The 27357-nt window shown below is 44.0% G+C and overlaps 1 pseudogene; it reads left to right on the top strand.

The window, feature by feature from the left end:
• The first annotated feature begins 747 nt into the window (after window positions 1-747).
• LOC132387471 (zinc finger protein 850-like) lies at window positions 748-27357 on the top strand (annotated as a pseudogene).

Below are 27357 nucleotides of genomic sequence, written 5' to 3'. Positions count from 1 at the left end.
ACAGACCCGCCTCACTCAGGCACTCAAAGCGACACTCACAGTAAACGAATCTGCGGTCTCGTAACACAATGCACCTCTAAAGTCTGACAGCAGACTAGCGAGTGAATCTTCGATGGAGCAGAGTCAGAAACCAAAGAGTTGCCAGCCTGAGTCAGGCTTTGGGGCTCCAGACAGAGATGGGGTCTGGAGTTTACGAGGAGGAGGAGGAATCAGACCAGCAGGATATGGCTACAAAGGGAAGATCAGAAAAATTTGGAAACTGGTTGACCGAAAAAAAAGATGGTTAGTTTCTGCAAAATACTAGTGGGAATCAAAAGATCAGGCAGCAATTGTGGAAAGGAATAAATAAACAACTTTTAGACCGAGCCTCTTCAGCATGCCTAGACTGTGGACTCCGCTGCTTAGTTGCTACCTGAACTGCAGAGCTCCTCCAGCATTTTGTGTGTGTGCGCGTCTCTGTATGTCCAGCCACTGCAGAATCTCTTGTGATTTATATCCACATTTTACTTTGGCATTAAATACACGTTGATATTGAGTATATTGTTCATGTGAGCCGCTTCCTGCGTTAAAAAAGCTGCAGACTTTTTCTATATACCCGAAAAAAAATGAGATATGGACATTGAACCGGTACTTCAAGAACTGTTTAATGGCACCGGTCTTACCCAAAAGGCCCTGCGCGAATAAATCTTATCAGGCGCTGAAGCACTGATCAACTGCGCAAGCGTCAGGCTGATGACATCCCTGAGTATCACGCATGCGCGCAGCACACGAGGCCTTGAAAATGTCGGTTGCAGGTAAGAGCGATTCTCCGTGTTTTTATCTTAAACACCGATTTCCAGATAATTCCTCTGAATTTCGGAGACCGTGACCAGCAACCCCGGGACAGTCCTGCCCTCTTCCCTCTCTCTCAGCCCCACGATCCGTACACGGGCCCCGGGGAGCTCCCGGCTGATGAGGGAATGGGAACCGATGGATCTCTCAGACAGAGCTGAGCTCCAGCTATCTAAATGCAAGGATTAGGAACTCGGAGAAAGGGAACAAAATCTTTTACATCACCCATCTGTGGACACTCTCTGGAGGTCTAAGATTCGTATGTTACACGACCGCTGGACTAAGTGCGTAAATGTAGGAGTGGACTATGTTGAAAAATAGATATGCTGGATTTTCTAAAATTGTCTCCTTCTACCTTAGGCCACAAACTTATCTATCACCCCTTTTATTTATATATAGCAGTATAACATTAGATGATCATCACCATAAGATGAAAGTTTAAATCTTAGCCTTTGTTTTAAATTAGTACTTAGTCTTTCCTGTGATTAGAAAATAGGGATAAAGTATGGTGAGGTACAGTGCTAGTATTGTAGATTAGGAAAGATTTTACTTTGGATTGGACTTCCAGAGCACAGTTACTGGATATCCACAGGACAGTACTGTCGAAGACTAAGACAGTACTTTCAAATAGAATTGGAAAGGAAATGAGAGTGAATTTTTGAGTGATGCAGAGCAAGAGAAAAGGATTGGAATTGAGAGGATAGTTCTGGTTGATGATCTCCTTTCATGCCAACAATAATTTTATAATAATTATTCTGTGATTCTGTGTGAAGCTTTCCCTGGTCATTTGCCACCTCTTCTTGTGATTCTGCTCCTAAATGTGAAAACTTGGAGAAGTGAGTTTAAAATTATGCCATTGAACTGGTAAGAATGGATCACACCTATTGGTCCTCATTTGCTTTATTCAGAGCCTTGTCAATAGCATAAATAACTGAATAAACATTTCATTAGAACGGGGTGGATTAAACTGAATATATAGGATCTTTAAATTATACCCCTTCCCACTTATTATTTTCACTGGAAGAGAGATGTTGAAATTCTAAGTAATCCTGACTAAAGTGTAATATGGTTTTTAAAAAAAAGCTCAAGGTCAAATAAGTGTGAACCATCTGTCGAGCATTTTATAGGAAGGGACATTAAAGACATTCATCATTCATGCTGATTTTTCCTCCCAGCACTGCTGCAAATACACAAACCACTCCAGCTCCCTTCAGATCTACTCCATGCTGTGCCTGATGAACCAGCCAAGATTAGCAGTTCACCATCTGTGGGAAAAATTGAGTACAAATACCTAATAAGGTTGGGATGTGTACATTCGTCTCCCAATTTATGATGTAGGAGCATTGACATTATGCTGCTTTGTGTGTAAAATATACAATCCTCTTTGTTCAATTCTTTATTAGCTCGTGAACTTGCAAGTTTGCTTCAGGGAGTTAAGCAATTTAATTTTAAACAACAGCATGAATTGACAAATGTTACCAATTTTAAATAGCAAAAAGTTTATAGTATTTTTTTCCTGGGAAAAAATAGAAGTGGGGAAAAAAAAGACTTTTGGTCTGAAGTTTGAATAGTGTTATCATGTGACTGCATTTTTCAAAAGAAAAGAACAAAGATTGTAGTTATCCAAATGCAGAAGGGTTAATCCTACGTTAAACTTGTGAATTAGGATTAAGAGATCCAAGATAATGTTAATTTAATGAAATAATTTAAGTCCAATTAATGCTTTAAATCTACACTATACGTTCAAGAATGCATTTTAGGTAGCTCAACACCTCAAGCAGGTCAGTCAGGTATCTCTGCTCCCTTTAAACTTGCACGTTTCTGTTTCCCAGATGCCTTTGAAACTTACTTTGACCTTATTTTCTGAGCTTCTTTTAAACTTGGAGGTTATGTGGAACACATCATTCTGTAATGTGATGTCTAAAAACAGTGATTTGGAAGTGAGGTATGATGTATTAATATGAGAACATCTAATAATACAAAAAATCTGCTGGTCGGACACCCAAGACCCAACCTTGGCAGGTTCACTAAGTTTTACTGTGGTTCGTCACATGTTTGGAGGGCTGTCGCCTGAAAGTAATGATCATTAATCACCATCAATGTTACATAGTTCACACTGAAAATAAAAGCACAAGGGAGAAATCGGCCTCTGCCGCACCTTTTTTTCAGAGTGCTCAGTGGTTCATTTGAAATCAGGTACAGAATTTTCCTGCACTTCTGATGGGAAATCTGTTGGATGTGTTTCTGACAAACATAAACCCAAAAAATGTAATGAGTTAATGCACCAAGTGGATTGAACGCCAGCACTTTTGAACAGTGTGTTTCAGCCTATTCTGTTTCAATCTTTATGAAATGTGAAATAATATGAAAGGTCTAGAACTTGATAGAGGGCTAAAAGATTACGAGAGGCATAGACAGGGTGGATAGTCAGTACCCGTTTCCCAGGGCACCAACAGCAAACACCAGAGGGCATATGTATAAAATTAAGGGAGGGAAGTTTACGGGAGACATCAGGGGTAAGTTTTTTTTTTACACAGAGGGTTGTGAGTGACTGGAATGACTTGCCAGGGGTGATGGTGGAGGCTAAAACATTAGGGGTATTTAACAGCCTCTTGGACAGGCACATGGATGAAAGAAAAATGGAGGGTTACGGGGTAGTGTGGGTTTAGTTCTTTTTTTTAAGGTTTATATGGGTTGGCACAACATGGAGGGCTGAAGGGCCTGTACTGTGCTGTCGTGTTCTATTCTATGGCTCTAAAATCTTTTACATCTCCAGTTGAGAAAATCATCTTTGATCTACCTCCAATCACAAAGAGGAAATCTGCAGGTGCTGGAAATCCAAGCTACACACACAAATTGCTGGAGGAATTCAGCATTAGTACTCTTTTCCATAGATAATGCCTGGCCTGCTGAGTTCCTCCAGCATTTTGTGTGTGTTGCTTGTTCTACCTCCTCTCGGTCTGCATTTTTCTACCAGTGAGAACACGCTTCCACCAATTCTGTCTGGCTACGTAATGATATCAAACACCTTTGCCCTGGGCAACAAGTAGCTTTCACATCAGAAATGTGCCAGACTCCAGGGAGACGGACTACTGTCCTTAAAGGCAGTATTCCTTGGCATTACCATCACTGTTCACCACTGTCAGTCACCTGGGTGAGACTTCAGGGGAAATACTTATGTACAATACCGTCTGTATTGTTGCTGGAGAATTTTCAAGTGGGAAGAAGTGGAGTGATATTTGGAAATCTGAAATTGAAAGCATCATTTAGCAAGAAAATCACAAATAGGTGGTTTGCAGAAGCTGTGGCGAGTAAATCCTTCATTAACCTGTTACATAGGTTGTGTGAGAGTGCAGATGAACTCAATCAAGACTCAACCAGAGGAGATTAAAGTTCTTACTGACAGTGATTTGCTCGCTGTTGAAATGAATACCTCTCTATATAAAATTCAGTTTGCACATGTTGTTGTCACTTGGTAAAAATTGTACAGTACAAGGCTTTTGCACACACTGGTCATTACAAATTAGAGGGGATATTGGTGGGAAGGCGGGGAGACCTCCAGTGTCCCTGACGCCCTCACGTAGAAGGGGTATATCCAGCTGCACTTTAAGGAGTTGGAGCTGGAAATGGATGAATTCCGCATCATCCAAGCATCGGAGGGTGTGATAGGTATGACGAGCAGAGAGGTGAGTTACACCCAAGGTGCAGGACACAGGAAACTGGGTGAGAGTCAGGAAGGAGAATGAGGTTAAATAGCCATCGCCGAGTACTCTTGTTGCCATCCCCCACAACAACAGGTGGACACTTTAGAAACTGTTGGGGGGAATTACCTGGCAGAGGAAAGTCAAAGGGGTGATAGGGGATTTGTTAGTTAGTGGAACAGAAGTAGAAAGGGACGAATATCTTAGTGGCAAGGCTTGCTAGTGCTCCCCTGTGGGGTGGGTGGTTAAACTAAAGTTGCAGGGAGGATTGGAGCCAGAATGACAGAGCAGATAGTGGAGAGGGTGAATTGAATCGAATTGACTTTATTCCTTACATTCTTCATACACGAGTTGTAGAAATCTTTATGTTACGTCTCTGTCTAAAGTTGCAATGTGAAATTTATGATAGTTTATAATAAATAGTATGTACAACAGGACAGTCAAGATAAATAAAAATACAATTGTATCAGCATGAATTAATCAATCAGAGGGCCTGGTGGAAGAAGCTGTCCCTGGGCCTGTTGATCCGGGCTTTCAGGCTGTGGTACCGTTTCCCAGATGGTAGCAGCTGGAACAGTTTGTGGTTGGGGTGACTCTGGTCCCCAATGATCCTTTTTACACAGTGGCCCTTTTTACACACCTGTTTTTGTCAATGCCCTAAATAGTGAGAAGTTCACATCTACATATGCGCTGGGCTGTCCGCACCACTCTCTGCAGAATCCTGCAACTGAGTGAAGTACAGCACCCATAGCAGGCAGTGATGCAGCCAGTCAGGATGCTCTCAATTGTGCCCCTGTAGAAAGTTGTTAGTATTTGGGGCCCCGTCCCACACTTCCTGAACTGCCTGCGGTGAAAGTGGTGCTGTTGTGCCTTTTTCACCACACAGCCAGTATGTACAGACCAGGTGAGATCCTCGGTGTTGTGTGTGCCAGGGAACTTAAAGCTGTTCACCCTCTCAACCCCAGATCCTGGGTCAGCCTGTCTCCATTTCTCCTGTAGTCTGCAGCCAGCTCCTTTGTTTCAGTGACATTGAGGGCAAGGTTGTTTTTTTGACACCAAACAGATGTCATTCAGACCTCAGGACATGAAATTATGATATTGTAGCCATTACTTGGACTTGCTTGCGCCCAACAGTCTGAGGGATTTCAAGGAACAAATCTGTAGAGAGATTGCGGACTATGCCAAGAAACAAAGGTTGATAAAGTGAGTGATTTTAACTTTCCATTTATTGACTGGAATCCTAGGCTGTAAAAGGACTAGATGGGGTTGAGCTTATCAAATCTACCTTAATCAGTATATAAAATTCCCGATGTAGAAGTGTGCAATAAGCTATTGGGAAGTGATCTAGGGCGAGTGACAGAAATTAGTGTATGGGAACACTTTGTATCTACTGATCATGAGATTCCAAGTAAATACAGAAAAGCAGAGGCCTGGACCTCTCTTGAGATTCTAAATTGGAGAAAGGCCAATTTTTATGATATTTGCAAGGATTTAACAAGTGTGGATTGGGACAGGATGTTTTTTAGCAAAGGAGAACTTGGTAAGTGGGAGTTCTTCAGAAAGAAATTTTAAGGGTGTAGAGTTTGTATGTGTCTGACAAAATAAAAGTTGAATGGTAACTAGTGCAGGGAATCTTGGTTTTCAAGAGATAATGAGGCCCTGGATATCTCGTTCCTCTAAATGCTGTGGACTGTTGGGTGCAACCAAAACTCATTAATGACAACCATTTCATAATTCCACTCCTGAACTCATCTGACTTTCCTTTAGTTGTCTTCTGTTGGATTCTAAAAGCTTCCTAATGGTCTTTTGCTCTTTTGTTTGCCCTGTCCTCTGCCTTTATGTTGGTTTTGGATTCTCATTTAACCCACGGTTGTGCCCTGCTGCCATTCCAATGCTTCCACGTCTTTGGGATGTATCGATTACTCAGCTCTCGAATTGCTCCCAGAAACTCCAGCCATTGTTGCTCTGTTGTCACTCCTACCTTTTCCCTTCCAAACAAGTTTGGCCAGCTTCTCTGTCGCAGAAACATGGAGAAGTTCAGTGGAGAAACAGGCTATTTGGCCCATTTAGTCAATGCCACAAAAACATTTAAGCTCTCTAATGCAACTACCTGCACCGGGATCATCACCCTCCGTACCCCTACCATCCAGGTACCTGTCAAACTTCTCTTAATGGTGAAATCGAGCTCATATTCTCCACTAGTGCTGACATCTCATTCTACACTCTCATGACCATTTCAGCAAAGAACTTTTCCAAATGTTCCCGTTAAATTTTCACCTTCCCCACTTACCCATGACCTCTGGTTGTCGTCCCACCCAACCTCAGTGGAAAAAGCTCCTTGCATTTACCCTATCTATACCCTCATAATTTTGTTTACTTCTAACAAATCCTCAAAGCAATGTAAAATTTCCTTGTTTATGTTTAGAGCCTTTTTTAGGTGTATAAGATGATGAGGGGCATTGAGTGTGTGGATAGACAGAGGATTTTTCCCCAGCGTTAAGATGGCTAACAGGAGGGGGCATAGTTTTAAGGTGCCTGGAAATATATGCGGAGGGGATGTCAGGGGTAGGTTTTTTACACAGAGAGTGTTGGATGTGTCGAATGCACTGCCAGCAGCGGTTGTCGAGGCGGATACAACAGGGACTTTTAACACTCTCTTAGATAGTTACATGGAGCTCAGAAAAATAGAGTACTATGTGCTAGGGAAACTCCCGGCAGCTTCTAGAGTAAGTTACATAGTCGGCACAGCACTGTGGGCCAAAGGGTCTGTAATGTGCTATAGATTTCTATCATTCTATGAAATTCAAGGGAAATCTCCAAACCCACGGAGTGGTGACTAGTAGTGAATAGTGGGGAAGTTACTGGAACTTATGTGCAGGAACCGGAAATATAAGTATTTGGGTCGATGTGGACTGATTAAGGATAGACAGCATGGCTTTTTGCATGGTAGGTCATGTCTAACCAGTCTTACAGAGTCTCTTGAGGAAGTTATCAGGAAAGTGGTTGAAGTCAAGGCAGTGGATGTTGTCTACATGGACGTTAGCAAGGCACTTGACAAAGTCTCATATGGGAGGTTGGTCAAGAAGTTTCAGTCACTCAGCATTAAAGATGAGACAGTAAATCGGATGAGACACTGTCTTTGGGAGAAGCCAGAGTGTGGCAGCAGATGGTTGCCTCTCTGACTGGAAGCCTGTGACTAGTGGTTGCCACAGGGATCAGTGCTGGATCTGTTGTGGATTGTCATCTATATCAGTAATCTGGATGATAGTGTGGTTAACTGGATTAGCAGATTTATGACTACCAAGACTGGTGGTGTTGTGGACAGCGAGGAAGACTATCATGGCTTGCAGTGCAATCTGGACCCCCTGGGAAAATGGTTTGAGAAATGGAAAATGGAATTTAATTCAGACCAGTGTGAGCTGTTGCACTTTGGTCTGACCTACCAAGGGAGGTCTTTCATAGTGACTGGTCGGGCACGGAGGAGTGTTGTAGAAGAAAGGGACCTGGGAATACAAGTCCTTAATTCACTGAAAGTGGTATCACAGTTCGATAGTGACGGAAAGAAAGATTTTAGCCCATTGGCTTTCGTGAACCAAATACTAACAATAGATGGATATTATGTTGACTTGTAAAAGAGGCCTAATTTGGAGTATTGTGTGATGTTTTGGTCACCTACCTACAGGAAAGATTTAAAAGAGATTCAAAGATTTCAGAGAAAATTCACAAGGCTGTTGTCAAGTTTGGAGGACTTGGGTTATAAGGAAAGATTGAACAGGTCAGGACTTTATTCTCTGGAATGTAGAAGATTGAGGGGAGATTTGATTGTGGTAGAGGGGCACAGATAGTGTAAATGCAAGCTGGCTTTCTCCACTGAGATTGGGTGGGACTTCAACCAGTGGCCAGGGGTTAAGGGTGAAAGGTGAAATGTTAAGGGGAACATGAGGGGAAACTTCTTCACACAGATGGTCATCTGGGTGTGGAATGAGCAGCCAGCACAAGTGGTGCATGCGAGCTCGATTTCAACATTTAGGAGGTTCGTGTAGGTACCTGGATTGTAGGGGTGTGGGAGGGGCAATTTAAATAGTTCAGCACAAGACTAGATGGCCCAAAGGACCTGTTTCTGTGTTGTACTTTTCTACAAGAACCTGAAATATTACAAAAATTCACTCTAACCCCTTTTAACAGCTGTGCGGACCAACCAGTCATCTCAGCAGGAATTTTTTTACATGGTGTTAAAGCTGTAGCACTTTAAGTTAATAATACATAAAAGAAAATCCCAGATGCACATCCACAAAGACAATTTGCGTGAGACTGGTTCAGTTACTGTGGGGCCAGGCACCCATGCAGCTCAGCAGGAACGGGGAATAATACCAATGGAGAGAGTCAAACTGAGCCAGGTCACAGATTGGAGATGGCAGAAATGCCCCATTCTTATAGAGACAGGAAGAGCATCAGAGAGTTTGATGGTCTTCCAGATACCAGCACTCTGCCCAGTCAGAAGATGATTTCTCTGTCCAACTTGGGTTGAACCTCACTGTAACCGTGTGATACCAAGTCAAACCATGGCAACTCAAGTTATCTCATCTGAAATGTTGTCCTAAACCCATTGATGGATTTTGTAAATCTTTTCACAGGTTAAAAACGAGAAGGAATTTGTCGTGGGGATCTCAAACAGAAAACGCCAGTTTTGCTGTCTCTGTCTGGATATTTAAGAAGTGGAGCGAGGGATTCAATCGACCATCCTTCATGCTCAGACTGTGGAGAGGGATTCAATTGATCATTTGACCAAATAGCAAGCCAGTCATCTTACACAGGAGAAAGGCTGTTCACCTGCTCAGACAGTGGGAGTAGATTCACTCAGTTATCACAATTAAAGGTACATCAGCAAGTTCACACTGGGCAAGGCCATTCATCTGTTCTGTGTGTGAGAAAGGATTCAGTTGGACCTGTGGACACACCAGTCAGTTCACACCACACCTGGTAGAGGCTGGTGATCTGCTGAATTTCTGGGAAAGGATTCACTCAGTCATTTGACCTTATGGCTCACCAGCGAGTTCACACTGGGGAGAAGCCATTCACCTGTTCAGTCTGTGGGAAGGGATTCACTCAGTCATCCAACCTACGGAGTCCCCAGCGAGTTCACACTGGGGAGAGGCCGTTCACCTGTTCAGAATGTGAGAAGAGATTCACTCAGTCATCCAACCTACGGAGTCCCCAGCGAGTTCACACTGGAGAGAGGCGCTTCACCTGCTCAGTCTGTGGGAAGAGATTCACTCATTCATCCGCCCTACAGAGACATCAGCGAGCTCACACTGGGGAGAAGCCGTTCACCTGCTCAGTCTGTGCGAAGGGATTCACTCGGTCATCCAACCTACTGGTACATCAGCGAGTTCACACTGGGGAGAAGCCATTCACCTGCTCAGAATGTGGGAAAGGATTCAGTGAGTTATCCAACCTACTGGTACATCAGCGAGTTCACTCTGGGGAGAAGCCATTCACCTGCTCAGTCTGTGCGAAGGGATTCAGTCGGTCATCCAACCTAAGGAGACATCAGCGAGTTCATACTGGGGAGAAGCCATTCACCTGCTCAGAATGTGGGAAAGGATTCAGTGAGTTATCCAACCTACTGGTACATCAGCGAGTTCACACTGGGGAGAAGCCATTCACCTGCTCAGAATGTGGGAAAGGATTCAGTGATTTATCCAGCCAACTGAGACATCAGCGAGTTCACACTGGGGAGAAGCCATTCACATGCTCAGAATGTGGGAAAGGATTCAGTGAGTTATCCAGCCTACTGAGACATCAGCGAGTTCACACTGGGGAGAAGCCATTCACCTGCTCAGAATGTGGGAAAGGATTCAGTGAGTTATCCACCCTACAGAGACATCAGCGACTTCACACTGGGCAGAAACCGTTCACCTGTTCAGAATGCGGGAAGAGATTCACTCAGTCATCCCACCTACAGAGTCATCTGCCAGTTCACACTGGGGAGAGGCCATTCACCTGCTCAGACTGTGGGAAAGGATTCACTCTGATATCCCGCCTACAGAGACATCAGCGAGTTCACACGGGGGAGAAGCCGTTCAACTGCTCAGACTGTGGGAAGGGATTCACCCAGTCATCCGACCTACGGAGTCACCAGCGAGTTCACACAGGGGAGAAGCCATTCACCTGCTCAGTCTGTGGGAAGAGATTCACTGTGTCATCCCACCTACAGAGTCATCAGCGAATTCACACTGGGGTGAAGCCGTTCACCTGTTCAGAATGTGGGAAGGGATTCACTCAGTCATCCAACCTACGGAATCATCAGCGAGTTCACACTGGAGAGAGGCCGTTCACCTGCTCAGAATGTGGGAAGAGATTCACTCATTCATCCGCCCTACAGAGTCACCAGCGAGCTCACACTGGGGAGAAGCCGTTCATCTGCTCAGAATGTGGGAAGAGATTCACTCATTCATCCGCCCTACAGAGACACCAGCGAGCTCACACTGGGGAGAAGCCGTTCATCTGCTCAGAATGTGGGAAGGGATTCACTGAGTCATCCTACCTACAGAGACATGAGAGTGTTCACACTGGTGAAAAGCCGTTCAATTGCACAGAATGTGGGAAACGGTTCACTCTGTCATCCAACCTTCTGAAACACCAGCGAGCTCACACTGGGGAGAAGCCGTTCATCTACTCAGAATGTGGGAAGAGATTCACTCATTCATCCGCCCTACAGAGACACCAGCGAGCTCGCACTGGGGAGAAGCCGTTCCTCTGCTCAGAATGTGGGAAGAGATTCACTCGCTCATCCGACCTGCAGAGTCATCAGCGAGTTCACACTGGAGAGAAGCCATTCCCCTGCTCAGAATGTGGGAAGAGGTTCAGTCACTCACGCTCCCTGCAGAGACACCAGTCAGTTCACACTGGGGAGAAGCCGTTCATCTGCTTAGTCTGTGGGAAGAGATTCACTGAGTCATCCAGATTACTGGAACATCAGCGAGTTCACACTGGGGAGAAGCCGTTCATCTGCTTAGTCTGTGGGAAGAGATTCAATAACTCATCCAGATTGCTGGAACATCAGCGAGCTCACACTGGAGAGAGGCCATTCACCTGCTCAGAATGTGGGAAGAGATTCACTCACTCTTCCACACTACAGAGACATCAGCGAGTTCACACTGGAGAGGAGCCATTTACCTGCTGAGAATGTGGGATAGGATTCACTCAGTCATTCCAACTACTGGCACACCAGTCAGTTGATATGAATCCCTAGGTTTTGTTTGCTGTGGACTGTCATTTTAAGAGAGAGAGATTAGGAAGTTTAATCAGTCTGACTTGCAGCTTGTTTACATCACTCACAGCTTGTTTAGTTTTAACTGAGGACACAGACACTCAGAGTCAGACGGAGATGAAGGAGGAAAAATGGAAAGATCGATACAAGGGAAATAGGTGCCCGCAAGTGTGGGTTAATTATCAATTCATCATACATCGAATGTGTGGTTGTCACCTCGTTTGATCCATAGGAGTGGATCTGATTTGGGGTATCATGTGAAGACCACCGATGTGTTAACCCTTGCCTGGGTGTGGTGTGGTAATTCACTTGAAGACGATACGCCTTGTGACAAGTCACTTTGGGTGATAATTATTATGTGGATTTGGAAGGATGACAGATAATATCTACAGTGACTGTTCTCTTGTTTTACCACCATGGAACCTGTGGAATTCGACATAATTGCCTTCTCTCGACATTTACCCTGGATTACATATATCTCTCTCATCACCTATTCTGTGGTTGAACTGAACTTTCATACTTTACCATCTCAAGACTCCAAGCCTTGTTCTCCCCAAGCTCAATAGTTTTGGATTTATATTTACACACATATATACACATAACACTGTTAACTTTTGTTTATCTTGCTTAAGTTACTACATTATAAGTCGATTCTAATAAAGATAGTTTTAAGATCAAAAACAGACTCCTGGTGTACTCTCCACGAGGAAATCTGCAGATGCTTGGAATTCAAACACACACAAAGTGCTGGTGGAGCACAGCAGGCCAGGGAGCATCTATAAGGAGAAGCACTGTCAACGTTTCAGGCCGAGGCCCTTTGTCCGGCAGTCTCAGGCAGTCCTGATGAAGGGTCTCGGCCTGAAACGTCGACTATGCTTCTTCTTATAGATGCTGCCTGGCCTGCTGTGTTCCACCAGTATTTTGTGTGTGTTGTTCCAGGTGTAGTCTATTGGTGCTGATTCTTTTTTAAAGCTTTACGATTCATAACAAAATTGGGGCCTGCATCCGGGATATGAACATCTATGGGGGCGTCGTCATTAATTATCGATTTCATTGGGGAAGTCCCTTTTGATTTATTTGTGTGTGGAAAATCAGCAGCGGATGCTGATTATTGTTTGGAAGCAGCAACCTCTGAGGCATTAGAGGATGCCAGAAGGATTGAGTTGTTGAGTCTTGTTAGAAGGTTAAAACTTGTTATGTTGAAATTGACAATGAGGAGGGCACAGTTGCAGAGGATAACAGCTGAACATTATGTTTCTGAGAGTGTGTTTAAAGTGGAGGAGTTGGAGGTGTTTCCTGAAAGTAAATCTAGTGAGCTTGAGCTCCAGTATGAGTGAGAAAAATTAAAGATGGAGGCTGTGGAAAGGCAGAGGCAGTTTGAGGCTATCGAGGCAGAAAATCAGAGAGGAGGCAGAAAAACAGAGGGAGGAAGCAGAAGGACAGAGGCTATTCGAGCTGGAAAAGATACAGTGGTTGCAGCAAAGGGGTCTAGCGTTAGACTCTGGTGATGAGTTTGAGGCCAGTTAGGAAATTAAATTGGTACCTCCATTTGATGAGACAGAGGTTGATAAATACTTACAGCATTTTGAGAAGGTTGCTTAGAATTTAAAGTGGCCAAAAGAGGGTTGGTTCTCTTACAAAGGGGGAGGCTTAGCAAGCCTATTCTGCTTTGACAGTTGATGAAGCAGCTGATTATGACATAGTGAAACAGGCTGTGCTCAAAGCTTATGAGTTGGTCCCAGAATCATACAGGCAAAAGTTTAGAAATTTGTGGAAATCTGTGAACCGGACATATGTAATTTGCTTATGAGAAGTCTGTGTGTTTTGATTGCTGGTGCACATATATGATGATATATATGATGATGATAAATATATGATGATTTTAATAGCTTGAAAGAGTTAGTTTTAATTGAAGAATTCAAAAAGTGTGTCCCTGATGACACAAAAACATATTTAGATGAAAAGGATGCTGCCACTTTGCAGGAGTCTGCTAGATTAGCAGATGAGTTTGCTTTAACTCATAAGTTTAAGTTTACCCAGAATAAGAGCTTCCAAAAGAGTAGCAGGGATCACCAGGGTAAACGCGAAATTATAGCTGGGACTAGTGACAAGTGTAAGGATGAAGGGAAGCAGTTGAAAGAGAAATATTCTGGTCTTGCTTGTTACTATTGTAAGAAAGCTGGTCATATGATGGCTAATTGTTCTGTCCTGAAGAAGAAAAAGGAAAAGGTGTCAGTCCCGAATACCTGTGATCAGTCTGTTGAAGCACCTATCAACCCACAGGGTTCTGAACATTCTGTTGAGGCTCAGTTATGGACTGAGAGTTCTGACCGAATTAAGAAGGCTTTTGATCATTTTATGTCAAATGGGTTTGTATTAGTAAAGTAAGGGTGAACCCAAGAACCAGTGAAAATTCTTCGAGTTACTGGCGATTCTCAGTCACTTATATTAGACAGCATTCTAAAGTTTGGTGATGAGATTTAGACAGCATTCTAAAGTTTGGTGATGAGATTTAACACTGGTGAGGTAAATCTTATTAAAGGCATTGTGCCGTTGTACAAGGTAACTTTACTGTCAGGGTTGGTTTCGGGACCTGTTAAAATCGGATTATACTCCATTTTACCATTGGAAGATGTTGGTTTGCTGTTAGGGAATGACCTAAAGTTGTTCCTGCAGCGCTATTGACAACTAAGACAACCACTGACGACCCACAGATGGAATTTAACATTTATCCTTCCTGCGCAGGAACTCAAAGTATGGCTAAGAAGTCTGCCGATGCAGACGGTTCTGTGCAGCATGATTCTGATATCCATGATAGCCAACATCGGGATTCAGGTTATGATGTCAGGGAATTTCTGCCTTCATTGTTTCAACAGGATTCAGGTCGTAAGTCTGATGAGAAAGATTTATCCCTGTGTCGGAAGGAGTTTATAGCAGAACAGAACCGAGACCCTGAGATTGAAGCTTTAAAAGAAACAACTTTCTCAGATGATGAGATTAAGAAAGTGCCAGTAGGGTATTATCTCAAGGATGGAGCATCAATGAGGAAGTGGAGGCCACCTGCTATTCCAGCGAGTGAGGAATGGGCAATTGTTCACCAAGTTGTAGTTCCTAAAGTTATATGGCTGAAATTTTAACTTTGGCCTGCAGTCTGCCATCAGGTCGACATTTTGGAGTGAATAAAACTGTAAACAGTTATGAAATAATTCTATTGGCCTAATTTGAGGAAAGATGTTGTGACCTTTTGCATAATCTGTCACACTTGTCAAGTTGTGGGTAAACCGAATCACTCTGCCCTATACCTGCATTCGGTGAACCCTTTTTAAAATTTATAGTGAGGGGACCTTTGTCCTTGTTAAAGGAACAGTGGATTGATGGGGATGTACATCTTAACTTGTTAGACTTTGTGTAGAAGTTCAAGAATAAACTACAAGTCTGTAGTCCAGTGAGACAAAACTTAAAGATTTCTCAAAACACAATGAAGTGTTGGTTTGATAAGTTGGCTTTGGAAAGAAAATACCAGGTGGGGGATAAGGTGCTTGCCTTATCTCCAATATTGATGAATCCACTTCAGGCTAAGTTCAATAGACCGCATGAAATAGTCTCTCAAATTAATGATCTGAATAATGCTATTAAAACACCTGACCAACGTAAACTAACACAGGTGGTACACATAAATATGATAAAGCCTATTTTGACAAGCAGGCTCCATCTGTGAGTGTTGTTGTCAAAACATATGAATCTGGTAACCCTGAGAATGAAACAATTGACTCGTCTGAGAATTTTCACAAGCCAAACATGGTCGCAGTTAGGCTAATCAACTCGGATGTTCCAGAAAACATTGTTAACAAGTCGGCTCATCTGCAGCCAAAGCAACAACAACAGCTGAAGGAAGTAATCCGGATGTTTAAAGATTTATTTCCCGATGTTCTCAAGCAAACCACGGTCGCAGTACATGATGTAGATATTGGTCAAGCCAAACCGATTAAACAACACCCATATTGTATGAACGTTGAAAAATGTAAATTGGCTGAGCAAGGAATTGAATATATGCTGAAAATGGTACTATGAGTCCTTCAGCATCAGATTGGAGCTCACCCTGCATTATTGTGCCTTAACCTGATGGTGGTGTTAGATATTGCACTGATTATGGGAAGGTAAATTCATTAACAAAAACAGAATCCTCTCCTATCCCTAGGGAGGATGATTGCATCAATAAGGTTGGAAAAGCTAAATTTCTTACAAAGATTGATCTATTGAAAGGGTATTGGTGTGTTTCATTGACGGACAGAGGTAGAGAAATTTCTGCATTTGTGACACCTTCTGGGTTGTGTGAATACAATGTTTTCTCTTTTGGAAGGAAAAATGGTCCAGGATCATTCCAGGGAATGATTGATTCTCTAATTCGAGGGTTAGAATATACAGATGCCTATATTGATGACTTAGCCACAGGGAGTGGCACTTGGGAAGAGCATATCTCTGCAGTAGAGAAGCCGTTTGACAGGCTTTCCCAGGACAACCTTACAGTTAACTTGGCTAAGAGTGAATTTGGCCATGCCACTGTGACCTGTCTTGGCTATGTTGTTGGTCAAAGCAAGTTGGCTCCTGTTGGGGCAAAAGTCCAGGCAATTTCTCAAGTTCCTATTCTGACTGCTAAGAAGGCTCTTACAAGGTTTCTGGGAATGGATGGATAGTATCGTAAGTTCTGTAAGAACTTTGCTGCTATCGCTCTTCCTCTGACCAATCTCCTGAAGAAGCGTGAAAAGTTTGTTTGGACCGAACCTTGTCGGGAGGCATTTGATCGATTGAAAGTTATTATTTGAGGTTAGGCCAATCAATGTAGTGTTGTCAGCCAATTTCATTAGCAGGTTGGAGCTGTGGGTGGCAACACAGTGTTATAGGTGCACAGAGAGTAAAGGAGAGGGCCAAAGAGACAACCCTGTGGGGTATGTGTGCTGAGGGTCAGAGAGACAGAGGAGATGGAGCCCACTCTTACCACCTGCCGGCGATCTGACAGGAAGTCCAGGATCCAGCTACACAAGGCAGGGTGAAGGCCGAGGTCTCTGAGCTCCATGTCGATACTTCACGCCTTCGTCTGGCTACTTCTCTGCCCATGACTGCAAGGAACTGCAGAGAACTTTGGAGAGCAGAGAACATCAGGGAAACAAGCCTCCCCTCCATGGACTCTCCCTACACTTCCCCTCCCTTGGAAAAGCAGGCCATGCACTCAAAGAACCTCATAACCTGGACATTCTCGCTGCAAACCCGCTCCCCCATCGGGGAAGAGATACAAAAGCCTTAAAGTGCGTAACACCAGGCTGAAGGATGGCTTCCTGTCTGCAGTTATAAGCCAAATGAATGATAAAATGGACTCGACCTCACAATGTAACTCGACGTGACCCTGCACCATATGTCTATCTGCACTGCACTTTCTCTGCAGCAATAATGCTTTGTTACAGTTATTGTTTTATCGTATATCAGCTCGATGTACCGTTGTAATGTATCGATCTGTGTGGATGGTACGTCAGGGAAGATTTGAACTGTCGTTCAGTACATGATGATAATAAACAAATTCCCCATTTTAATTGTGTGCAAATATTAGACAGACTGAGCTTCTGCTCTGGAACCACAGAAGGAAACTGAACAGTTCTCTTTCTGAGGAACGCAAGTAAATAGAAAAGGCTTTAATCTCTCATTACGATCTGCGGTAAGTGGGATCAGGTGACTGGTGGTGGGTCTCCCATATTAACATCAGAATCAGGTTTAATAGCACCGGCATATGTCATGAAATACGTTCAGAAGTAGAACCTAATTTTTAACCATAGATTTTAACAATTGTGAGTTAATATAAGAATATTAATATCACATTGTTAAATTATATAAATAGTACAAAATGAAAAAAAGATGTAATAAACTATTTTAACTGTGCCGACTGTTTGACTGACTGGGTTGTTGCTTTGGAAGTAGTGGAGTGAAGCTTAACTGAACTGTACACATTTATGAGAAGCTCAGATAATTATAAATGCTAAATTCTCACATAAGTGGGTCAGACACCCAGAAACATCGGCAGCACTTCAGCAGGTGAAAACAGTGGAATGAAACATGCTGAAAATATTGCCGGAAAAAAACCATATTGTCCACCACAACGAGAGGACGTGACAGATCCGGATCTCACTGCCTTGTCTGAACGGGGAAAGATGAAGCTACACGTATAGGTAGAGCAGTGACCCGCAGATGCTGCAGATCTGCAGAGAAACGTGAACAGGAAACGGGATCACATGGCCGCTTTGGTCCTCACCCCCAGATAGATGTCCGTTTACCCACTACTCTGTGGAAAGACGCAAACGCCGCTCACATCTCCACTCACCTTAACTGGATTAGACATTTCAACCCCCAGGAAAAATATATCGTCTGTCCACTCGATCTATTCCTCTCGTAATCTTGTAAACGTCCATCCAGTCTCACCCCAGCCTGCGCCGCTCTGGAGAAAACAACACAAGTTTGTCCAGCCTCTCGTTATAGCTCATGCCCTCTAATCCAGGCAGTGTCCTGGTAAACCTCTTCTGCGCCCTCTCCAAAGCCCCGACATCCTCCCGAGAATGGGGGCGACCAGAACTGTATGAAACACTCCAGATGTGGGCTAACTAGTTTTATAAAATTGTGTTACAAACTGTAGCGTTTTAGAAACAAACCAGCAGCAATAGAGTTCACAGTGGAGTCTGGTTTTGATGTTAAAACCATTATCTTTAGTAGTATCGACTGATAATATAGTAACTTAACGAAATAAAGGAAAGTTAACAGTGTTATGTGTATATATGTGTAAATATAACTCCCAGACTATCGAGCGTGAGGGAACAATGCTCAGAGTCTTGAGATGGTAAAGTAGGAAAGTTCAGTAATCCACGGAATAAATGATGGGAGAGAGATATTTGTAATCCAAGGTGAAACGTAGAGAAAAGGCCGTTACTTCAAAACAACCACCGTCGAAGTTCTTATCCGCTGAATCCGTCCACAGACGAGTTATCAGCGAAAGTGACCTGTCACATGAATACCGTCTTCCAGGGGTTACCACACAACATTCCCAGGCAAGGGTTAACACAAGATATTCCACAATCCACTCCTATGGATTATACGAAATGACAGCCACACACATTCGTTGTGTTTCCGTGTACCGATGATCAAACCACTCTTGTGGGCATAGGAGAGTTCCAAGCATCTGCTGCGACTAACTAAAGCGATCAGCTTTTCTTCTCTCTCTCTCTCTCTCTCTCTCTCTTCCCCTCTTCCCTCTTCCCTCTCTCCCTCCCTCTCCCTCTCGCTCTCTCCTCCTCTCTCTCTCCTCTCTCTCCTCTCTCTCTCTCTCTCTCTCTCTCTCTCTCTCTCTCATGGTTCAGTCCACAGTCAGCGCTGTCAGCCTGTGACTGACGTCATAGTCCCGCCTCCTCACGCCTGCGCTCTTAAAGAAACAGTCACAGTACGACCACAGGCTCGTAACAGCCGCAACACAACTTCCCGACTGTTGAACTCAATGCTTCAACTAAGAAAGACAACCACGCCATTTGCCTTCTTAACCACCCGATCAATCTGTGCAGTCTCTTTCAGGGAGCGATGAACTTGGAGTCTAAGATCCCTCTGATCATCAACACTGTTCAGGGTTTTACATTTAACAGTGTACTGTCTCATACATTCGACCTACAGAGCTGCCAAGATGATCATCACTAATCAAATCTCACTGAGATTTCTCAGGACCTGTTGAATTTATTGCCAAGTGCACAAGTACGGGAAGGTACAGGTACAGAGAAACACTGACTTGTGGCAGCATCACAGGCAAGTACATTCAGATAACACGCGGAACACAAATTATACGATTCTCTGTCAGTAACAATCTATAAATATGTTTTATGTCATTAACAATATATAAAATACATTGTGCCATGATCAATATTAAAATGTGCATTTTGTGTCAATAACAGACTTGGAAATGTTGAATTTGTTCCCTGTCTCCATTCCTCCTGTAATCCACAACCAGCTCCTGTGTTTTTGTCACAATGAGGGAGAGGTTGTTTTCTTGACACCACTGTGTCGGGGTGATGACTTCTTCTCTGTCGGCTGCCTCGTTATTATTTCGGATTCGGTCGATCAATGTAGTGCCGTCAGCAAATCTACTTAGCAGATTGGGACCCGCCACTGCAGCCCCACAGTCCACTATGTACTGATTGCAAAGCTACGAAATTGCATGTGAATAGCCTCCCCTCCCCCAACTCCACTCTTTCTGCGTCACCAGCAGACTGGGGCATCTCACATCTCGCTGCCTCCGCCAGGACATTAAACTGTGAACAACTGTGGTCAGGGACTGATCTCTGGGGTACTCCAAACGCTACCTCCTTCCAGTCTGAAAATGACCCACTCATCCAGACACACACTACCGGCAGTTTATCGATCTCCAACGAAAAAGCCTAATCACCTACTCCTGAGGGTCAATACCATTGCTGACTCGGAGTTTACAACCGTCAAATGCCGGGAGGGTCATAATAATCAGAAAGTCTCTAGTCACAGCCGTCTAAATACAATGTGATCTCAGTGGGTGTGTGGCGCATGCTCAGAATGCGAAGGAGACAGACAGACTGAGCCAAGTCACAGACTGATGAAGGGGAGGAATGATCCATTTTGATACAGAGAGGGAAGCGGAGAGTTTGATGTTGTGCCTGATGCCGGAACTGTAGCCTGTTAGAAGATGAAGTCTTGTTCCTCCAACTTGTTCTGAGCTGTTTCAGTTTTTTTCAGAAGGCACCATGGAGAGTAAAATTACCTGAGTTGAAATGTTGTCCTTCACCCTCCAACGTGCTTTGTAAGCTTTTAACAGTGTAGAAAAGGCAAAGGAATTGTCTATGCGACTCACAAACACGTTAGTCTGCTGTATCTGTCAGGTCACCATCGCTTGAATGCCTCCGGTCCTTGAATGTGGAGGCAGAGATGTTGGAGAAGACAGCGTCCCACTCGCGACAAGGAGAGCCCGATCACGTGTCCATGTCCGTGATCTGATTGGATACATCGCTATGACGTTATAGCACTGTGACGTCATTCACTGGCTCTCATTTTGGAAGGGATTCAGTCGGCCATCGCAGATACACTAACAGCTTCGCACAGGGAAGCGGCCGTTCACCTGCTCCGTGTGTGTGAAGAGACTCATTCAGTTAATCCACCTTGTGATGCTCCGGTGAGTTCGCAATAAATAGAGGCCACATTTCTGTCTGGAGTGAGCAAAGAGTTTTACTCAATCATCCCAGCTGCTGCAACACCAGAAACTTCACATCAGGGAGGAAGTTCAAATCAGCTCCGTGTTAAATGTTTAACCATCACGGTGACTGAAGGCAGCTGCAGGTTTATGAGGGACCGTTACTGTCAGATTCTGCAGTTCTTGCGGCTGCTCATCGCGCCCAGGACTGAACCCTGGTCACTGAGCATTGGAGGAGTCGGTTCTGCTGATGTTAGCCTTAAACTATACTGGTGTTTAATATTGTGGAGCTGTGAAAGATAAATCAGTTTGTATCAAATCCCGTGTCTCACTTGAGAGACCACTCGGCCCAGCTGATCCCTGTCCATTTTTCTGTTCCATATCAGTATATTAAAATCTATCCCTGCCGTTCCCCTCTCACCCTCCCTGAGATGACAGATTGCAACTAGTCACTACTCCGTGGGATAGGAGATTTCCCTTGAATTTCACAGAAACATAGAAATCTACAACATATTACTGATGCTTTGGCCCACAATATCGTACCGACCATGTAACTTAGTCTCTTAACTGTCTAGAATTACCCTACCGCATAGCCACCTATTTCCTAAGCTCCATGTACCTATCTAAGCGTCTCTTAAAAGATCCTATTTTATCCGCCTCTACCGACGCTGGCGGTGCATTCCACACAGACATCACTCTCTGTTTAAAAAAAAACTTGGCTCTGACGCCTCCCCTGTACCTACCTCCAAGCAGCTTAAACCTATTCCCCCTCGTGTTAGCCGTTTATGCCCTGGGAAAAAGCCTCTGACTATCCACACGACCAATGCCTCTCATCATCTTATACACCTGCATGAATTTCCTGCATGATTTTCTCCTGCTGAACAAGACGATGAGCTCACTGTGGTTGTGACGTTGTTCAGGGCTCAGGACGAAGTTGGTTAAACTCCTTCTTACCCGCCCTTTTCAACGTTTTAGGTCACTCTCACTAATTTCAAAGGTCTTCGCTTCGAACTGCTGGGTTGTTACAATGAACATCTGAAGTCTGACAGCAGACTAGCGAGTGAATGGAGCAGAGTCAGAAACCAAGTTGCCAGTCAGGGATTTGGGGCTCCAGAAAGAGATGGGGCCTGGAGTTTACAAGGAGGAGGAAGAAGACAAACCGAACCTGCAGGATGTGGCTACAAATGAAAGATCAGACACATTTGGAAACTGCTTGATTGAAAAAAAAGTGGTTAATTTCTGCAAAATACTGGAGGAAATCAACATATCAGGCAGAAGATGTGGAGAGGAATAAATAGACAACGTTTAGGCCGAGCCCTTCAGTATGCCTAGACTGTGGACTCCTCTGCTCAGTTGCTGCCTGAACTGCACAGTTCCTCCAGCATTGTGGGTTTGTGTGTGTGTGTCTGTATTTCTAGCAACTGCAGAATCGTTTGTGTTTTATATCTTCATTTGTAAGAGGGTTGTACTTCGGCATTAGATAAACAGAATGCCTGTTGATATTGTTTTTGGGAGCCGCTTTCTACGTTAAAAGAGCTGCTGAGTTTTCTACACAGAAAAAAACCCTGAGGTGTGGACATAGAACCGGTGCTTGCAGGAACTTTTTATGGCACCGTGATTACCCATAAAACAGTGCGTTTAAAATTTCTCTGCCTCTGAACCACCAATCAAATGCGCAGGCGTCAAGGTTGTTGACGTATTCAGATCGCATGCACGCTGTACACAAAAGGACTCAGCAGGAGCGTTCAAGGTAAGAATGAATCTACGGGCGGCTATCTTAAACACCGAGTGTGGAACAATTGCTCTGATGCCGGACACCGTGACCCACAATCCCGGGACAGTCCTGCTGTCTTCCCCTTCTCTCAGCCCCACGATCCGTACACAGGCCCTGGGAAGCTTCCGGCTGCTGAGGGAATGGGAACCGATGGATCTCTCAAACAGAGCTGAGATCCAGCTATTTAAATGCAAGGATTAGGAACTCGGAGAAAGGGAACAAAATCTTTTACATCACCAGTTGAGAAAATCTTCTTTGTTCTACCTCCAATCACAAACAAGAGAAAACCCGTGGAGAGGGCGCAGTTTTAAGGTGCTTCGAAGCAGGTACGAAGGAGATGTCAGGGGTGTTGTGTTCTTTATACGGACCGTGGGTTACTCATAACAAACTATATTAGGGAAGAATTGACCTTTTATTTAACAGCAACAAAACCACGTTTTACACTGCCATGCTTCTCGATCATTCTTCATTTCTGCGCATTCTCAGAACTCTGTCCAGTCACGTCCTGGCACGTGATATCACCACGGGGGGGTGAGTTTCTTTACGCAGAGTGATGAGTGTCCGGAATGGGCTGCCGGCGACTGTGATGAAGGCGGATGCAATAGTGTCTTTTAAGAGGCTTCTGGTACATGGTGCGCAGAAAAATAGAGGACTATGGGAAACTCTAGGTAATTTCAAAAGTAAGTAATATGTGGCACAGCATTGTAGGCCGAAGGGCCTGTAATGTATAAATGGTGAAGTCACTTACCCATGACCTCTGCTTGTCAGCCCACCCAACATCAGTGGAAAATGCTGCTTGCAAATACCTCTATCTATACCCTTATAATTCTGTATACTTCCAACAAATCCTCAAAGCAGTGTACAAACTCCATTTCCAAAAAAGTTGAGATATTTTCTAAAATGCAATAAAAACAAAAATCTGTGATATGTTAATTCACGTGAACCTTTATTTAACTGACAAAAGAACAAAGAAAAGATTTTCTATAGTTTTACTGACCAACTTAATTGTATTTTGTAAATATACACAAATTTAGAATTTGATGGCTGCAACAGACTCAACAAAAGTTGGGACAGAGTTAAAATAAGATTGAAAAGTGCACAGAATATTCAAGTAACACCGGTTTGGAAGACTCCACATGAAGCAGGCTAATTGGTAGCAGGTGAGGTATCATGACTGTGTATAAAAGTAGCGTCCATCAAAGGCTCAGTCTTTGCAAGCAAGGATGGGTCGTGGCTCACCCCTTTGTGCCAAAATTCATGAGAGAATTTAGGTCTTTCAATATCTACAGTACATAATATTGTGAAGAGATTCAGAGAATTCAGAGACATCTCAGTGCGTGAAGGGCAAGGTCGGAAACCACTGTTGAATGCACGTGATCTTCAAGCCCTCAGGCGGCACTGCCTAAGAAACAGTTATGCTATTGTGACAATTATAGCCATCTGGCCTTGGGAGTACTTCGGAAAACCATTGTCACTTAATGCAGTTTGTCGCTCCATCCAGAAATTCAACTTGAAACTGTATTACTCAAGGAGGAAGCCATACATCAACTCTATGCAGAAACGCCAGCAAGTTCTCTGGGCCTGAGCTCATCTCAGATGGACTGAAAGACTGTGGAACTGTGGTCAGATGAGTCCACATTTCAGTTAGTTTTAAGAAAAAATGGGCATTGAGTTCTCTGTGCCAAAGGTGAAAACGACCATTCTGATTGTTATCAGTGTAAGGTACAAAAGCCAGCATCTGTGATGGTATGGGGGTGCATCAGTGCCCACGGCATGGGTGAGTTTCATGTATGTGAAGGTAACATTGACTCTGAGGCATATATTAGGATTTTAGAGAGACATATGTTGCCATCAGGGCGACGTCTCTTCCCGGGACGTCCATGCTTGTTTCAGCAGGACAATGCCAGACCACATTCCGCACGGGCTACAACAGCGTGGCTTTGTAGACACAGAGTGCGTGTGCTTGACTGGCCTGCTGACAGTCCAGATCTATATCCTATTGAAAACATATGGCGCATCTTGAAGAGGAGAATCAGACAACGGAGACCACGGACTGTTGAGCAGCTGAAGTCTTACATCAAGCAAGAATGGACAAAATTTCCAATTGCAAATCTACTACAATTAGTATCCTCAGTTCCAAAACGATTCAAAAATGTTATTAAAAGGAAAGGTAATGTAACACAATGGTAATCATGCCTCTGTCCCAACTTTTGTTGAGTGTGTGTGTTGCAGCCATCGAATTCTAAATTTGTGTATATTTACAAAATACAATTGTTGTTCAGTAAAACTATTGCAAATCTTTTCTTTGTACTTTTGTCAGTAAAATAAGGGTTAATGTGAATTAACATATCACAGATTTCTGTTTTTATTGCATTTTGGAAAATATCCCAAGTTTTCTGGAAATGTTGTTTGTATAATTTCCTTGTTTATGCTTAGAGCCTTTTTTAGGTGTATGTGAGCTCGATTTAACATTTAAGAGGTTTTTAATAGGTACCTGGATGGCAGGGGTATGGGACTGGGCAGTTTAAATGGTTCAACACAAACTCGATGGCACATAGGGCCTGTTTCTGTTTTGTATTTTTCTACGACTGTGACAGGATCCTGAAATAATTCTAATATGTACTCTATGAACTTGTAACAGCTGTGTTGACCAACCATTCATCTCAGCAGGAATTTTTTATATGGCGTTAAAACGGTGGCACTTTAAGTTAATAATACATAAAAGAATTCCCAGCAGCACGTCAAGAAAGACTATTTGCGTTTCAGATACTGTGGGGCCAGGCACCCGTGCTGCTCAGCAGGAATAGGGAATATGAGCATTAGAGAGAGTCAAACTGAGCCAAGGCACAAATTCGAGATGGCAGAAATGCCCCATTCTTATAGAGACAGGAAGAGCATCAGGGAATTGATGGTCATTCCAGATACCAGCACTGTGCACAGTCAGGAGATAATTTCTCTGTCCAACTTGGGTTTAACATCACTGTAACATCAGTGTGATACGAGATCAAACCTCGGCAACTCAAGTAATTTCATCTCAGATGTTGTCCTAAACCAATTGATGGATTATGTAAATCTTTTTACAGGTTAAAAACGAGAAGGAATTTGTCTCCACGAATCTCAGATACGGCACGGCAATTTTGCTGTCTCTGTCCCGATATTTAAGAAGTGGAGCAAGGGATTCAATCGACCATCCTTCCTGCTCAGACTGTGGGAATGGTTTCACTCGGTTATCTCAGTTGAAGGTACATCAGCAAGTTCCCACTGGGCAAGGCCATTCATCTGTTCTGTGTGTGAGAAAGGGTTCTATTTGGCATCCCACCTGCGGACAGACCAGTCCGATCACACTGGGCCGAGGCTGGTCATCTGCTGAATTTCAGGGAAGGGATTCTCTCGGTCATCTGACCAAATGGCACACCAGCAAGTTCATACCGGGAAGCGGCCATTCACCTGCTCAGACTGTGGGAAGGGATTCACACAGTCATCCACACTACAGATTCATCAGCGAGTTCACACTGGGGAGAAGCCATTCACCTGCTCAGAATGTGGGAAGGGATTCAGTCAATCATCCAACCTACAGAGTCACCGGCGAGTTCACACAGGGGAGAAGCCATTCACCTGCTCAGACTGTGGGAAGGGATTCACACTGTCGTCCCACCTACAGAGACACCATCGAGTTCACACTGGGGAGAAGCCGTTCACTTGCTCGGTCTGTGGGAAGAGATTCAGTGAGTCATCTGACCTACTGGTACATCAGCGAGTTCACACTGGGGAGAGGCCATTCACCTGCTCAGTCTGTGGGAAGGGATTCACTCAGTCATCCAACCTACTGATACATCAGCGAATTCACTCTGGGGAGAGGCTGTTCACCTGCTCAGTCTGTGGGAAAGGATTCACACTGTCATCCCACCTACAGAGACATCTGCGAAGTCACACTGGAGAGAAGCCATTCACCTGCTCAGAATGTGGGAAGGGATTTACACTGTCATCCCACCTACAGAGACACCAGCGAGTTCACACTGTGGAGAAGCCATTTACCTGCTCAGAATGTGGGAAAGGATTCACTCAGTCATCCATACTGCAGATTCATCAGCGAGTTCACACTGGGGAGAAGCCGTTCACCTGCTCAGACTGCGGGATGAGATTCACTTGCTCATCTAAACTGAAGGTACATCAGAGAGTTCACTCTGGGGAGAAGCCGTACACCTGCTTAGACTGTGGGAAGGGATTCACTCAATCATCCAACCTACTGGTACATCAGCGAGTTCACACTGGGGAGAGGCCATTCACCTGCTCAGTCTGTGGGAAGAGATTCACTTGCTCAACAAAACTGAAGGTACATCAGAGAGTTCACACTGTGGAGAAGCCGTTCACGTGCTCAGTCTGTGGGAAAGGATTCACTCAGTCATCCAAACTACAGAATCATCAGAGAGTTCACACTGGGTAGAAGCCGTTCACGTGCTCAGTCTGTGGGAAAGGATTCACTCAGTCATCCCAATTACTGGCACACCAGTCAGTTCACAATGGGGAGTGGCTGTTGTTATGA

This window comes from Hypanus sabinus, unplaced genomic scaffold, assembly GCF_030144855.1.
Source record: "Hypanus sabinus isolate sHypSab1 unplaced genomic scaffold, sHypSab1.hap1 scaffold_190, whole genome shotgun sequence".
In the NCBI taxonomy this organism is placed as follows: Eukaryota; Metazoa; Chordata; class Chondrichthyes; order Myliobatiformes; family Dasyatidae; genus Hypanus; species Hypanus sabinus.
The sequence above is the reverse complement of the archived record's forward strand: the minus strand, read 5'-3'. Positions and strand labels throughout refer to the sequence as shown.